Below are 15,234 nucleotides of genomic sequence, written 5' to 3' on the forward strand. Positions count from 1 at the left end.
TGTAGTGGACAAAAGTGTAGATCAACCAAGTCGACCTTTGCAGAGTTGGAAAACTCGAGCTATGGAAAGCCCATCAGACGGCCCAGCACCTACAGTAGCAGCAGGGTGTATAATGCAAGCTGTTGTGCCTGAAAGCATACAATTACTGAATGGAAGGAATATGGGTTGGACGCTCCTGAGTTCAAAAAGGAGGAACCACTGAGAGTAGTAGATAACAAAGCTAAGATCCTGTGGGACCTCCAGATCCAGGCAGATAAACAATTAATAATAAACCAACCGGACTTAGTAATAATAGATAAGGAGCAGAAACAGCAGTGGTGATAGATGTAGCAATCCAAAGTCATGATAACATCCAAGGAAAGGTCCACATGAAGCTGAAGAAATACCAGAAACGAACAAAAGAACTGGAGAGGACGCAGTGGGTTAAAACGAAGTTGTCCGACTGGTGATAAGGAGGACACTTGAGGCTGCGACCCCTGTGCTGAACGAACGGATTCAACAGATTCCTGGAATGACATCGGTCATATTCGGTACAGACGAGTGCAATATGAGAAACAACAACAACAACAACAAAATAAAACCAGCACTGCCCCACTCCCATGTGCAAGGGAACAGATCATCCACCCCGATAGAAAAGCGGTTTGTTTCCTACACTGTCATTTCTCATCAAGGTTATTGAAAGACACAACAATTTATTATACCTAGCATCATGTTAACACTACAAGTGACTAATTCTCTACACAGTGCTGGCCTAGCTGAGCGTGTATAATCTTATCACCCCAAACCAGCTGTTTCCCTTGTGTGTAGGTAAACGTTCGGCTGTGGACACTTGAGCCCACCTAATCGCTTTGGGTCCACTCTGCCACTTAGAAACAGCTTTAATCAGAGGTTGGTTGTTAGCTCAGGACCCCCTCCCTACACATTTTCTCTCTTTCCCTGTCTCCCTATCTCTTCTCTCTCTCTCTCTCTCTCGCTCTCTCTCTTTGCCGGGGAGGCAGGAAGAGGCCAGGCTCTCTGGCAGACTCCCATACGCTCTCCCATTCCTCCCATCCGGCATGCCTGATTCCAGTTCAACCCTTTACAAGACATGCCAGGACCCTTTGTGGGCCAGTACAGGGCAGGCAGAGAGAGAAGAGCAGCCTCTTCGAGATGTCATTATTCCAGGGAAAATTGCTGCTCTTGCTAGCGGCTGCAGCTGGGTGATACACTGTAACAGGCAGAGGCATTGGGAACAATCAGAAAGAAAAGGGTACTTGAAAAAGCCATTTTTTTAGGCATGAGGATAACAGTTGGCGTTTATTTATTTATTTATTTATTTATTTATTTTGTAACTGGCTGTCCAATAACGAAACAACTATTTTGAATGTGGATCAGTATAAACGTATGGTTTTATTCTGTGAAATACTGGCAGTACCAGTGTTACTTCATGGTATTCTTTGCTTCAGAGCAGAATATCCCTAATGTTAAAATTATAACGAGTAAATATTAACAGGTTTACTATATTAGACTTACACAAGAGGTTCAGGTGGATGTGGATGAAGCCAGTTTTTTTTGTACATGTTTGCACGTGCATCTGTTTCTGTGTGTGTGTGTGTGTGTGTGTGTGTGAGGTCTATCTAACAGTGATGCAAATTAGCTTGGCATCCTATACATTAATTAAGATTCCCAGAGGTAAAAGTGAATCTGATTATGACTGATGCATCTTCCAACAACTCATCTAAAATAAATAAATAAACAAATAAATAAATAAAAATGACGGCTGTACCACACAGCGCTTCATTGTTCGCCATTACCTGAATACAAACGACCTATTTTTTTGACATCAAGTGACTGATGGTTAGAGATGAGATAGATACTGCATGTCATTGGCAACTTTTAATATTTACACTTTTGCACAGAGCCTGAAATTCTCTTGACTGCTCATATGCAAATATTCCTTCAAACTTCTTTTTGTCATATGCTCTGACATTGCTTACAGTGCCGGTTCAGCTTACTTCCACTGTCAATAGGAAGAAAGACTTTCTCTCTCTCTGTCTCTCTCTCTCTCTCTCTCTCTCTCTCTCCCCTCCCCTGTAGGTGGGGCGGTACTCGACCGTGGCTCCATGGCTGTGGCTCTCTGCGCTGGGAGGGAGCAGAGCAGACATGTCGGAAACCTCCCACGAGGGGCCCCGTGTAATTCGATGCACGCTGTTAAAGCTTAGGGTATATTGTCTGCTCTTGCTTATGAAGCCTCCACCCACTGGCCCACCCTACATTTAGTGGATCATGTGACTGTGGTAAGTCATTTGCAAGTACAACAGTTCTCTGTGAGCCCCCATTCATTTCCTGAGAACTACCCAGAGCAGCTGAGAGGAGCAGAGCAGAGGGGAGGGAGTCTCAGAGAGCGAGCGAGGAGAGGAAGACAGAGTGAGAGAGAGAGAGAGAGAGAGAGAGAGAGAGAGAGAGAGAGCAGACTGTATAAGGAGAACAGTTTCTGCCGCTCTGCAGCTCCTGATCAGGTCTGTATATCTGTATTTATACATTGATGTACTCTCATTTTTCTGGAGCTCTCCATTCTGTTCTCTTCCATGTGGAGTGTTTTGTTGGCTTGTCAGTGGCTTAGTTCTGTGCATCTTGTTAAACTGTCATTACGCTGTCATGTCAAATGACAAGTCAGATCACCTCTTCATGCTTCTACACAGCAGTACATGAACATCCTGGGCAGGTGCTTACATCCTGGAGACATTATGGAATGAATATTACTATAGAAAGAAACATTGTAGATATGCATTTTTACTCACTTTTTAGTGAAGTATCGTGCAGCACAGCACCTCAGCAACATTACTGTAGTTTTATTCGTACTCTTATGACAAATAATTGGGCTTATGTTTTATTTTTTATTTTTTAAATAATTTGTATTTTTTATTTTTTATTTCTAAGAACTTGCTGTTGATTGCCAAGAGTGTTTTTCTGCATTAAATGTTGACACACTTTTGTGCTCGTTCTCTTCATTTACTTAGAATGTTCCGGTTGTTGTAGTATGTCTGTGTATTTGCGTGTGTGTGTGTGTGTGTGTGTGTGTGTGTGTGGAAAGGGACAAGATACTACTATGACAGATTTGCTTGTTCACGAAGCGCGATGGCCAACGGGTTAAAGCTTGCGAGGCTTGCGTGGTGGTGGAAGGACACCAGGGGGGTGGGAGGTGTGTGTGTGTGTGTGTGTGTGTGTGTGTGTGTGTGTATGTGAATGTGTGTGTATGTGGGGTGGAGGCTGACAGGCCGGGTGTTGCAAGGGTGGTGTCTTGGATGTCATCTGCTCCTCTGGCACTTGCGGGAGAACAGTCATTGGTATTGATGGCTGGCTGTCAGTGCGACTGTGGGCTGGCCTGTGGCTGTTCTTTTCAATTACAGCAAACCTGGCCAGGGCTGACAGCAAAGGCATTTGTACACAGGAAGTGGTGTTGGTCTGTAGAATAGCGTTGGGTGTCAGTGTGTACTGACCTGTGGGACTTTACCCTGTGTTATTGCTTGCCTGGAACTGTGAGGCAACTGGTCGCTTTAGCTGCCCCCCTGCTGCTTAAGGCTATTCAGCCAGAGAGATTACGTCCTATTTAACTTTCACTCTCTCTGTATTCAAACCCCACTCTGCTCTAAGACACTGTGTGTGTGTGTGTGTGTGTGTGTGTGTGTGTGTGTTTGTGTGTGAGAGAGAGAGAGAGAGAGCTATAATACTTGTTAAAAAGTTATAATGAACTCTGTTGATATGATAGATACTATAATAATGAAATCATTTGTTTACTTTGTACACTGAAACCCAAGATCAGATACTCTGATCTATGTTGTCCAGCCACACATCAGCTCTGATCCATACCAATCAGCATCTTCTTTCTTTCTTTCTTTCTTTCTTTCTTTCTTTCTTTCTTTCTTTCTTTCTTTCAAATGCATTGAAGTAAGAAATCCATTGCCCTTGTCTCTGTCAGGACCGCATTGAAGCACATTGTCCCTGGTTCCCAGATAGCAATTGACCAGGTATAGGGGTTCAATAGTAGCACACAATCATCATGGGAAAGTCTGCTTATCTTCTTGTCTCCAACGCTTTCCAGTTTACTCAGCTGCGTTGCAGGATTCCATTAAAAGTCCAGTGTGGCCTCAACTGGGGGAGGATTGTTCAAAGTTAACCACCTCTGTGTTGCCCAGAGGTCTGTCAGGTTAGGCCGAGAAGGTGTAGATTATTGATGGGCGCTGCCTGAAGAAGGACACCTCACTAGAGAGGTCAGCTGGTAGAATCCATAGAAACTGCCCGTTGTAAACAGGCTCTCGGGCTGAGTTACGGTAAGAGCGCGCCAAACTAGACTTATCTGTGGATGACCCCTGACCCCGAACTGTATTAATCCGACCTAAGTGACAAATATACAGCAGTAGGTACTGATGGAACGCACACGGTGATTAAAGATATGTGTTTTATAATGTACAGTGAGAACAATAAGCCACTCAATCCAGTTTCTTTTAGGGAATGACGGATTCATTGACGGAGTGTATATTGGATTCACACAGTAACCTGAGTGATTGGTGTGGTGCTCAAAAGGGCCAAAAAGAAACCTGTGCCATAAAAAAACAACAACCCTAAACTCCCGCACTGGGTCATGTTATAGTCCATCACAAAAGAGATCATTTCATGTTAGCTATCAGTGTAAGTTACAGCGTGAGAGAAGCCGAGAATATTTTACTCACTATTGTCATGCATTCAAATGACTCAGGCACATACACACAGAAAACAACAGAGGAACAATGATGTCACTGCTTCACTCTCAGGAAAATCCAATTTTATGGTACACACGTAATAAAATAATAATAATATGAAGCACCATATGATATGAAAATTCCACAAATTAGGTCTGCTTGCCAGGGCCAGTCAGTCAACCACGCTTATTTAAATGCGGTGTAGGTCAAAGATTTAGTAATATTTTAAGGAAAAACTAACAATCACTCCAAAATTGAAGCTAGCAATTAGTGTGAGATAATTTGCATGTGCTACTCAGTGATTATTAACCTTCAGTCAGTGCTGTCCAAGGGCTTGGCGCATGATAGAGTGAAGCATGACAAGTCGATGTCGGGGTATAGAAATGTCTCGTTTTCCTGCTTTCTCCTCATTTCGACATTTTTGCAAAGTTGACAAAATGTTCTCGTGTGTGATCTGTGGTGTGTTCAACCCTTGACCTGTTTGTCCAACACGAGTTTGTTTACTAAAGCTGTGGAGGAAAGAGGGCCCAGTTAAACTTTGAAACATTTAGAGTATTGTGGGGCTACACTGGATTTAGTGCAGTGTCGCATAGTACAAACTATTTACCTGTTGTAGAGACATATTCACAGCAACTCGAAACTTTGGGCAACTTCAGAAATGGCATAATACCACATACCACTACATAATGATAAAGTCCATACGTCTATACAAAACACTCCATACTTCTATACAAAATACCCCATACTTCTATACAAAATACTCCATACGTCTATACAAAACACTCCATACTTCTATACAAAATACTCCATACTGCTATACAAAATACTCCATACTGCTATACAAAATACTCCATACTGCTATACAAAATACTCCATACGTCTATACAAAATACTCCATACGTCTATACAAAATACTCCATACCTCTATACAAAATACTCCATACTGCTATACAAAATACTCCATACTGCTATACAAAAGCAGGAAAAGTTAAGGATATGCGTCCCAATATGCTTTTATATGTTGTCAGATCATTCGAGGAAAATGATAGTGAGGAAAATGTGGACCAAAAATATAATAATAATAATAATAATAATAATGTAGGTACTATATGATTACAGGACACTTAACCAACCACGTAGTATTCTCTGTGCCAAAACTGTGGTAACCTGGGACACTTACAAACCTGACTAATTTATGTGAGCAATGATTTTCCTAAAGTTTAATGCAACTATCATACTTCATACATCATATTACACACAATAAATAATCTCTGCTGTATAATCTTCCAGTATTGTTTTATTTCACATGTATATATAACTTGTTTGTTATCTCATTATGCTTTGGACAGTTTACTCTGTATTCCTAGTCTAATCATTTGTTTATTTATATGATAACGCAAAATATAATACTATATATTGTATACTCTATATATAATAGTGTAACACATAATATACAGTATAATATATAGTATAACATATCCTTATATATATATATATATATATATATATATATATATATATATATATATATATATATATATATATATATATATATATATACCCTTAATGCTGCATTAGCTGCTGTTGCTAACTTGTTAACTACTTTCCTACGTCATTAACCTGACTATACAAGTCTAGGGAGCGGTTCAATTGCACCCTGATAAGTTTGTCTTTCACTTGCTTTATGTTCAATGGATACAGATGTTGTACATTTCTGCTTATAGCATGCGATACACTGTACATAAATACAAATACGTGTGCACTGGCAATAATTTGGTTGAGTCAAACTTTTGGAAAATTGTGCTGTGGGATGTAGGGAAATCTAAATTTGTGGTAGAACAGAAATGATTATAATCCAATATTCGCCATTCAACCATTACTGAGTTGTATTAGTTCTAAGCTACTTTTGGAGGAAGTCTTTTTTTTGTGTCGGATGAAATGGACAATATTAAAATAGATATCTGAAACAATATTGTTGGTGTCTTCGGTTTTATTTTATTTTTTTATAAGTTGTAGGAACAGCTGTTGTGTGCTATTGTTATAGTCACATCGCAGCTGTTAGGATATAGGCTACTACACTCACCTTATGTGAGTCTGTGTGTGAGATTTAAATATATAAATATAACGTTGGGCGCACGGTGGTTTAGTGGTGAGCATGTTTTCCTCACACCTCCAACGTTGGGGGTTCGATTCCCACTGTGGCCCTGTGTGTGTGTGTGTGTGTGTGTGTGTGTGTGTGTGTGTGGAGTTTGCATGTTCTCCCCGTGCTGCGGGGGTTTCCTCCGGGTACTCCGGTTTCCTCCCCCAGTCCAAAGACAGGCATGGTAGGCTGATTGGCGTGTCTAAAGTGTCCGTAGTGTATGAATGGGTGTGTGAGTGTGTATGTGATTGTGCCCTGAGATGATTGGCACCCTGTCCAGGGTGTACCCCGCCTCGTGTCCCATGCTCCCTGGGATAGACTCCATGTTCCCCCCGTGACCCTGAAAAAGATAAAGCGGTATAGAAGATGGATGGATGGATATGTAATGTTTTATATATATATATATATATATATATATATATATATATATATATATATGTTTATATTTGATTACTTTCCAAAGGCTTCAAGACTAAAGCTAGGAAATGTACGACGTTCACCTTACCTTGTAAGGAAAATGACTCTTTACATCTTTTAAACTCATATTCCTGTTTATATCCTATGAATCCATGTTAGTTTGATAACACCTGTTAAAACGGTAGCTGCTTTCATTACTAATTAGTGCTTAGTAATTGAAATGTTGACTTGCCATCCGATTTCATCTGCATCAAAATAGCGCAGCACAATAGACGCCTTCATCTAGATCATTTGCATTCTAGCAGCTGGAGGAAATCCACGTGGAATAAGGATGATAGAGCCTGATGAAGATCGAGAGTAGTGAGTATAAGGTTGTACATGAAATGTAGTATGAATCTCTGTCGGTGACGGGAAGAGCAGAGGAGCTGCTCCACACGGCGTCTCTCCGCTGTAGTCTCTCAAGCGTCACCATGACAACGCACCCGCGGTCCTCGACTGTTGGTTGCTGAAACCTGAGAGGACTTATGGGGAAGTTAGTAATACACTGTTGTTTAGTCGTTGAATCGGTCGTGTGGTTTCAAACCCAAATTTTAATGTGTGTGGGTGAGTAGAAGCATCTGTGTAACTGCTATAGTCCCTCTCGTAACAGCACCGGGCGAAATGGTTAAGTAGATACACGTGGAATCAGTTCAACCGGGGGATGTATATTATTATTAAAAGGTTCTCACTTTTGAATCCCACACTGGCTTTTACTGTAATGGTGAATATTAGTTGAAATATGAGAATCTAAACTGTACTGAAAACAAGAGTCGGCCCATGTGAAGCATGAACATAAACACAGCTGCTTTTTGTATTAAGTGGTCCCTGAATGGGAAGAATTTCAGATCTAAAAATACTCCGCCGAGACTTCCTGTATTACTTAACATTTTAGTGGTATACTTTTCTTGTTTCGGTTGTCGCTTGGTCACATACAGAGGGCGAGGAACATAATGTAAGCCTACACTTTGAAATAGTGGAGGTGTTTACGTGTAGTAGCTGTAGGCTGTCAGGAGCTGTGTGAGAAATGTGACGCTGTGTTTATAGTGCTCGTGTTTACCGCATTGCTCAATCAGTTCGTTCAGTGCTCAATCAGTGTGTGTGTGTGTGTGTGTGGGTGTGGGTGGGTGGGTGAGTGGGTGTGTGGGTGGGTTTGGAGGAACGTATACACTGCTTATTGGACATTTTGCTCTGTATTTCTAAGAGAGCTGGTGCAGGAGTTGCAGCGTATAAATATGGCCGTATCAGTAATCAGGATGTGGAAGTACATGTAGATTCTCCTGCACACGTTAAAGTGACAGGAGATGTGTGTGAATATTAGAGGGTGCTTGTGGTTGGAAGTGTGTGTGTGTGTGTGTCAGTGTTTGTGTACATGACTGTGTGTGTGTGTGTTTATTGGGGGAGGGCAGTGAGAGACCAGGACATAGTTAAAGCAGACTACAGACTACCTATTAAGATCGGGATACAGCCATCCCTGAGGGACAGAAGATTGGTTATGGTACAGATGATAATGCACTCCACCACCTCCACCCTGAACTCCTTGTGATCCTCTGAGGCAACTGCACCACACACACACACACACACACACACACACACACTACAACATCATATGCACAAGCTTTAAAAGTTTCCGAGTGTAATGCTACTTTTATTTTCACAGTGATACATCACAGTATGTGCTATCAGTTTTCTCTGATCTTAAAGCTGCGGCAAACACGATCGATTCCAGTTCCAGCGACGTGTTGTACGTCTTACATAAGTCCTAATAAAATGTGTTATTATTTTGCCTGAGATAAATGAGAGGAAATGTGCAAACGGCATAAACCACTCAGACCTCCGTGACCTATAATTACTCAGACCATCACAGCACTCTTTGCCTGATTAAACTAAGTTCATTTAATATCCGTGTCTGTGATACATAGACACAGTATACTAAATAAAACATACTGGTATATACTGTATAATCGCTTATGAGGCTTATTTTCTTTAGACCCTCGAATGACAGAACAATATTGATTCGCTTTCTAACTACGATGGGCATTTTTTAAAAAAAACATGCAAGATAGCACAGCTGGAGAGTGTCACATTATTTTTGTTTCCTACATCTGTGCTCTGGGTTGTGTTTGCTTTGGATGAAAGCGTTACCTTTCTTTAGAAAAAGGCTCCCCTGCAGCCTACAGATGGCCCTGGCACTCAGATGGCTTCTGAAAAGTTAGTTTGACCACTCTTTGTGTGTGTGTGTGTGTGTGTGTGTGTGTAATGTGTTTGGCTGAAAGATTGAGACAGCTGTGTGTCTGTGTGTCTAGACCTTTAGGAACTGGGATTTGGTTCCTCCTAGCGAATCAAAAAGCAGGATTGTTGAATCCATTGTAGTTGACTGAGGATGTGCTTAACTAATTAAGACAGTATTAAATCAGTACCTTTGTTGGAGCCCAGTAGTGGTAGCTCACTGGTTAAGGTGTTGCTCTGCTGCTCAGGAGGTCATGAATTCAGACCCCAGCACCACCACGCTACCACTGTTGGGCCCTTGAGCAAGGCCCTTAACCCTCAGTTGCTCAGATGTATGAATGAGATAAATGTAAGTCTCTCTGGATAACAGCGTCTGCTAAAAATACTGTTAATGTAATGATGTAAGGAGATTAAACAACTATATTATTGCTGTCCAGAATGGTGTAAATAGGCATGGTGGCTTAGTGGTGAGCATGTTTGCCTCACACCTCCAGGGTTTGGGGGTTTGCGCTGAGTTTGCCTGTTTTCCCCATACTTCAGGAGTTTCCTCTGAGTACAGTACTCCGGTTTCCTCCCCCAGTCCGAAGACGTGCACTGTAGGCTGATCGGCATTTCTAAATTGCCCGCAGTGTGTGAATGGGTGTGTGTGATTGTGCCCTGCGATGGGTTGGCACCCTGTCCAGAGTATCCCCTACCTTGGCCCTGAGTACCTTATGATGGACTTCAGGCTCCCCACAACTCCATGTAGGATAAGTGGTACAGAAAATGCATGGCAGGTTTAAATCTTAGTAAGCTAACACCACTATTCCTTGGAGACGAGCGAAGGCTGTTTTACACTTGACGCTGGGTGACAGTGCTGATAGGGAGACCTGTCAATTTTACAAGCTCATGTCAGTGACATGACTAATTACATTGGGCTGAGCTCATTAAAAGGGATTAATGACATGTGAACGAACGTGACATTATGAATCTGCCTAGTTAATCACGGCGACCTGTCAGCGGCTCAGGAAAACTCAGCGTTCGATAAGTCGGTGTTGAAGCTTGTCATTATAGTGCAAAGCAGAGCCCACTCCAGAGGATCACAGGCAGGGCATGGACTAGCCTTCCTTTTAGAGAGAAAGACAGAGAGGTTCATTAGTGTGCTGTAGTGCATTACAGATCAGGCCGGCTCGTCCGTGTGTGCGCTGAGGGCTTGAGGTCAGTACATACAGTAAAGAACAGCGGGTGCATGTCAGAGATTGAACAGTCTTTATTGATCCGGTCCAGTCCAGGTCGTCTGCTCCACCACCACGCTCTGCTATCGGGGTTCTCCACCGTGATCAATCTTGTGGTATGTATTGCTACACACCTCTGAGAGCAGTTGAGGTTTTCGTGTCAGATCTATTTTGGAACAGCAGCCACCGATAACCTTGCGCTTAGACAAAGAGGAGTACAGAAGGGGTCATGTGTTTCTGGTCACATCTACTATTTTAAGGTTATGAGTTGCATATACAATAGAATCAGATCATTCATATTTCCTGAACTGATTGCTGGCTGTATAGGTTATAGATAGTGACAATTATTGTGCGTGTGCACGCGCGCGCGTGTGTGTGTGTAACGTACAGCAGTGTGAGTTTGTAGAGTCGAGTGCAAGCAGAGGGCAGACTGCAGTGGCACTGCCAGATTTAGCAGAGGAACTGAGGATCAGGAAGGCTGACGTGTTTCTGAGAAATGGATAAATCTGGCAAGAAACGCCCACGTTTAGTTTTGTTTTGATTGTAACAAAGTTTCTTTGCACTTCTTTGCAAACTTTTAACGAAAAGCTGTTGGTTTAATGAGCTTGTTTAATGCCTCGAGCATGGTATAATAAATGTAAACATCAGCACCGAAAAGCAATTCCACAGCACAGTTCCCAAATATTAGAGAATCATTAAAGCCCTGTTCTGCTGAATGCAAACTGTTTTTTTCTATTTTTTTTCTCTTTCTTTTCATCAAACCAAAGTTCAATAGCAGGTAAGTGTTAAGTGGACTTTGTCCTCTTTTCCACACACACACACACACACACACACACACAAAACCTCTCAGTCTTTCTACACTGACCAGTGTGCAAAAACATTATGTAATATAATATACAACGCTAGTACTTATTATATAACATTTAGCAGCTGAACGAATAGCACATTGAGTCATAAACAATCATAATTTGGTTCAATCATCAGTATACAGCCTTTACTATTGCCCCAGAATTGGTGGGGTCACTTAGCCTGCGTACAGACCCTGTGTATGTGAGTGTACATGAACCTAGTGACCATTTCACCCCTACAGAATTACTGACACAGGATCTCCCCAAGCAGAAATAGCCAGAGCCCAAAGGCAATCCACTGGACTACAGGCACTTCCGTCAGCCCCATAGAGAGCCCACTTAATGTTAACACCAGTATCAGCGTTCTATTAATGGGCTCCTGCTTCCTATCAGGTGTTTGGGGCTGTAAAAGATGCTGAGAAAATTGATGTGCAGTACAGTACGGCTGCCGTTTTGCCATTTCTTCTTGGATAAAGGGTCTCGCTGTAGGGGTTATGAGCTTCAAGGCTTGTTCACTTTCTCCACTTATTGTGTTTATTGCTCAGGGTAAAAATAGCCTGTGTGTACCTAAACTACACTCCAATGTCTCTAAACTACACCCTTGCCAGGTTCCAGCACAAGCCTGTGAGGATAAAGCCATCACTTCCAGTACATTTACACAGTTCATCTGGATTTTCTAAGATTCCTCAGTATATCTCTCAGTAAGAGGACATTTGCCAAAGTTCTAGGATTAATGGACGCAACAAGATGAGAATACAATTTGTTGCAAGAAAGACATGATTTATGATTTTAGCCAAAAGAGAACGGCCAAAGGGGTCCCCTGAGGTAAAGTGCAGTTATGAGGACACACACACACACACACACACACACACACACACACACACACACACACACACACACACACACACACACACAGAAAGAAAGAACTCTCACTGGGACTGAGGCAGCATATTCCTCTTGAGCTCAATTCAAAAATGTCCCAAAAGCATCCAAAGTTTTAGGAGCGACTTGCCTGCCAAGGAAAATGCTCCTTATGAAATGGAAAGTCTTATGTCATTCACCATGTGCCAGACAAGATTAACAGACGAAAAAGTGTCCACCAGAGTATAGAGCGGCTGGGGTTAGGGGCCCTGCGATGTTAGTGGATGAAGCGTGTGTGGAAAATAAATTACACAACGGCTACGGAAGTTCACTTTCAATTCAGCTTCAGTGAGAGTAGGAGCTAATACTCCTGCTAAGCTTTTACACAGTCATTCCACTCTCACTCCTCCAGTGACATGATCTGTTGGCATGTTCTGTTTGAATGGACAGCACTGAAGTGATCTGCGCGAGAGAGAGGAGTGGAAGGCTTACTGCCACATATGTGGGTGGTGCTGGCAGCGGGGACTAGCTCTTTAAAAATGAACAAAAAAACCCAACAGAATTAACCTGGCAAATTGCCACGTAATGAACTGGCTATTCCCCTTCCTCACTAAAAGCATGACAAGTTCCTGTGAGAAACACAAGGGGGAACAGAACGGAACAACTCCTTTTGGTGCTCTGCTGAGGTTCTTGTCAGGCTGACTGGATATCTTGGGGGTGTTTGGAGGGGCTTTGGAGAGGGAAGTGGCTTTTGAACTGATCTTTGTCTCAGACACGGTGCAGAGCAAGCTGGAGGAAGCCCCCTACTCCTGTTCTGTGTGAACGCTCAGCAGCACATATGAGCTTTGATGTTAATACTGAGAAGATCACTATATGAGAAAGGCCCAGAAAGAGGTGGGAGACCGACTGAAAGGAATCCACAGACAAGACAAGGAGAAGAAGCTCTGAGCAGGGGTGTTAGCTGGACTGGTGATCATCCAGGGTTGAGCTCAGATTCTTCTCCATCAAAATCTTTTTAAAATCTAAAGAGACATGCATTTTTTTTTCTTGCACGTGAGGGCTAATTGCCTAAAAAAGTTTGATTTGGTCATAAAACTTGCCTCAGGTGTTTGCAGGACTCAGACCAATAAAACATCAAACGTTTTGGCTATCTAACACAAGACTACGCTAGTTCGATGTCTCTAGCTAAGCGGAGGCACAGTTAAGCTATCACTGTATGGGTTTGGCTGCTACAGAGCCGTGTAAAGTACATTCGCTGTCCTTCTGCTCCGCTCAGATCACGCTCGCGTATCTTGGAACTCATCTAGACGTTCACACGCCTTGTTTTCCTGCTCAGTATGACAGGATGTCAGTGTTTCGGTTTCAACCCCTTTACTGGTTTAAAAAATTAATAAACAATAAAAATCGCCGTATATCGATTTTCCTCCTCACACTGACTGTGTGAGCTAGCGTTTGGCAAAACTGAGACCTTTCAGCCAATAAGACGCGAGTATTTCCACGCGTTTTCCTGTAAACCCTGCCTGATTGGTCTCGCCTCCGTTCACTGAAGATATAAAATTTATATAAAACGCCGCCGTCTTCTTTTACTGACGCTCAGCTACGTAGTGACGAACCGCTCCAGGTGGAGAGCGTAATGCCCAGGACGGGTTACGCCCCCGGCTCTGAGCTCTGAGTGATAAAATAAGATATATTGCACTCTTACAGTATAAGTGTTCCTTGAAGTTATTTACAGTGGAGCAGTAGCAGTTAATTGCTCCTGCCTTGAACATGCTTATGTAATTTTATTTCATTTTATTCTTTGCTCTGGTTGAGGAACACACACACACACACACACACACACACACACACGCACACTCACACACCAATCCTTTGTTTGCCCCTTGGCTTTGTGGCAGCAGGGTCGGCCTTTGTGGCCCAGATGCCCACTCAGAGCACTCAAAAGCCTTGGCAGAACCAATCTGTTAGGTCTCTACTAAACTCCCACTGGAAAAATCTAACTCTTCAATACGAAACACCTCCATATGTTTGACCTTACACATCATCCTGCTGTTTCACCTTTCACCTTTCACTCTTTCATCTTTACTTTTTTCATATTAGCTCTGACTAATATACACAGCCTTGGTATAATGCCACCTTGCACATCCAAATTCTAAAGAACAGCAAGACCGTGCACCCACCATGCACCCATTCTCACGTCACTCATATCAGTGTTTTGAGAAAAACTACCAGATTTGAAAAAATGCAGTGAGCCCCTGGCTGTAGAGAGCCGAATGCTCAGTACTCTTTCAAATGATTATGTAGTGGGGTCACCACTGGATCTAGGAAGGTCACGCTTTTGCATCCCGTGCTGCCACCTCGTATTGATCCGCCTGTCATTTCCTGAGCTCCGGTCTACACTGATTCCTGTCCATGCAATGCAGCGGCCTCCATCAGCACCCATCCTCAGAACAGTGCTGGAGCTGTGATCGGTCACGGGAATGCAGTCAACCTCTCCTCCCTCCCTTCTCTCTCTTTCCCTTATGACCAGAATGACTCTAGGGTGATCACTTTTCCAAACTGGCCATTTCTAATTGAATTGCCTTCTTTCAATTCATGAGCCTCTTGGGGGCTTGTTCTGGTGGTGCACGGCAACAAGACACCGAGCACTCGTCCTCCGTTCACACTTGTGCTCACACCTGGGATCACCATTTCATTTCACAGCCGTAGTGAAATGGAAAGATGATCTTAAGCTTTTCTCGATAACAAACACGGGCGTATGTGCAGGCTCACAC

General features: G+C 42.7%; 1 protein-coding gene across 3 annotated transcripts in view; it reads left to right on the forward strand.

Annotated features, from left to right (window-relative positions):
• The first annotated feature begins 2,142 nt into the window (after positions 1-2,142).
• klf12b (Kruppel-like factor 12b) overlaps positions 2,143-15,234 on the forward strand; it is a 38,649-nt gene continuing 25,557 nt past the window's right edge. Inside the window, exon 1 of one of the 3 annotated variants that reach the window (XM_047156339.2) lies at positions 2,143-2,498. The gene's annotated coding sequence lies outside the window, so the exon portion shown is untranslated. The remainder of the gene's footprint in view (positions 2,499-15,234) is intronic. The other 2 variants (XM_017470465.3, XM_017470460.3) reach the window with 2 other exon arrangements.

Source organism: Ictalurus punctatus, chromosome 6 (genome assembly GCF_001660625.3).
Source record: "Ictalurus punctatus breed USDA103 chromosome 6, Coco_2.0, whole genome shotgun sequence".
Classification (NCBI taxonomy): domain Eukaryota; kingdom Metazoa; phylum Chordata; class Actinopteri; order Siluriformes; family Ictaluridae; genus Ictalurus; species Ictalurus punctatus.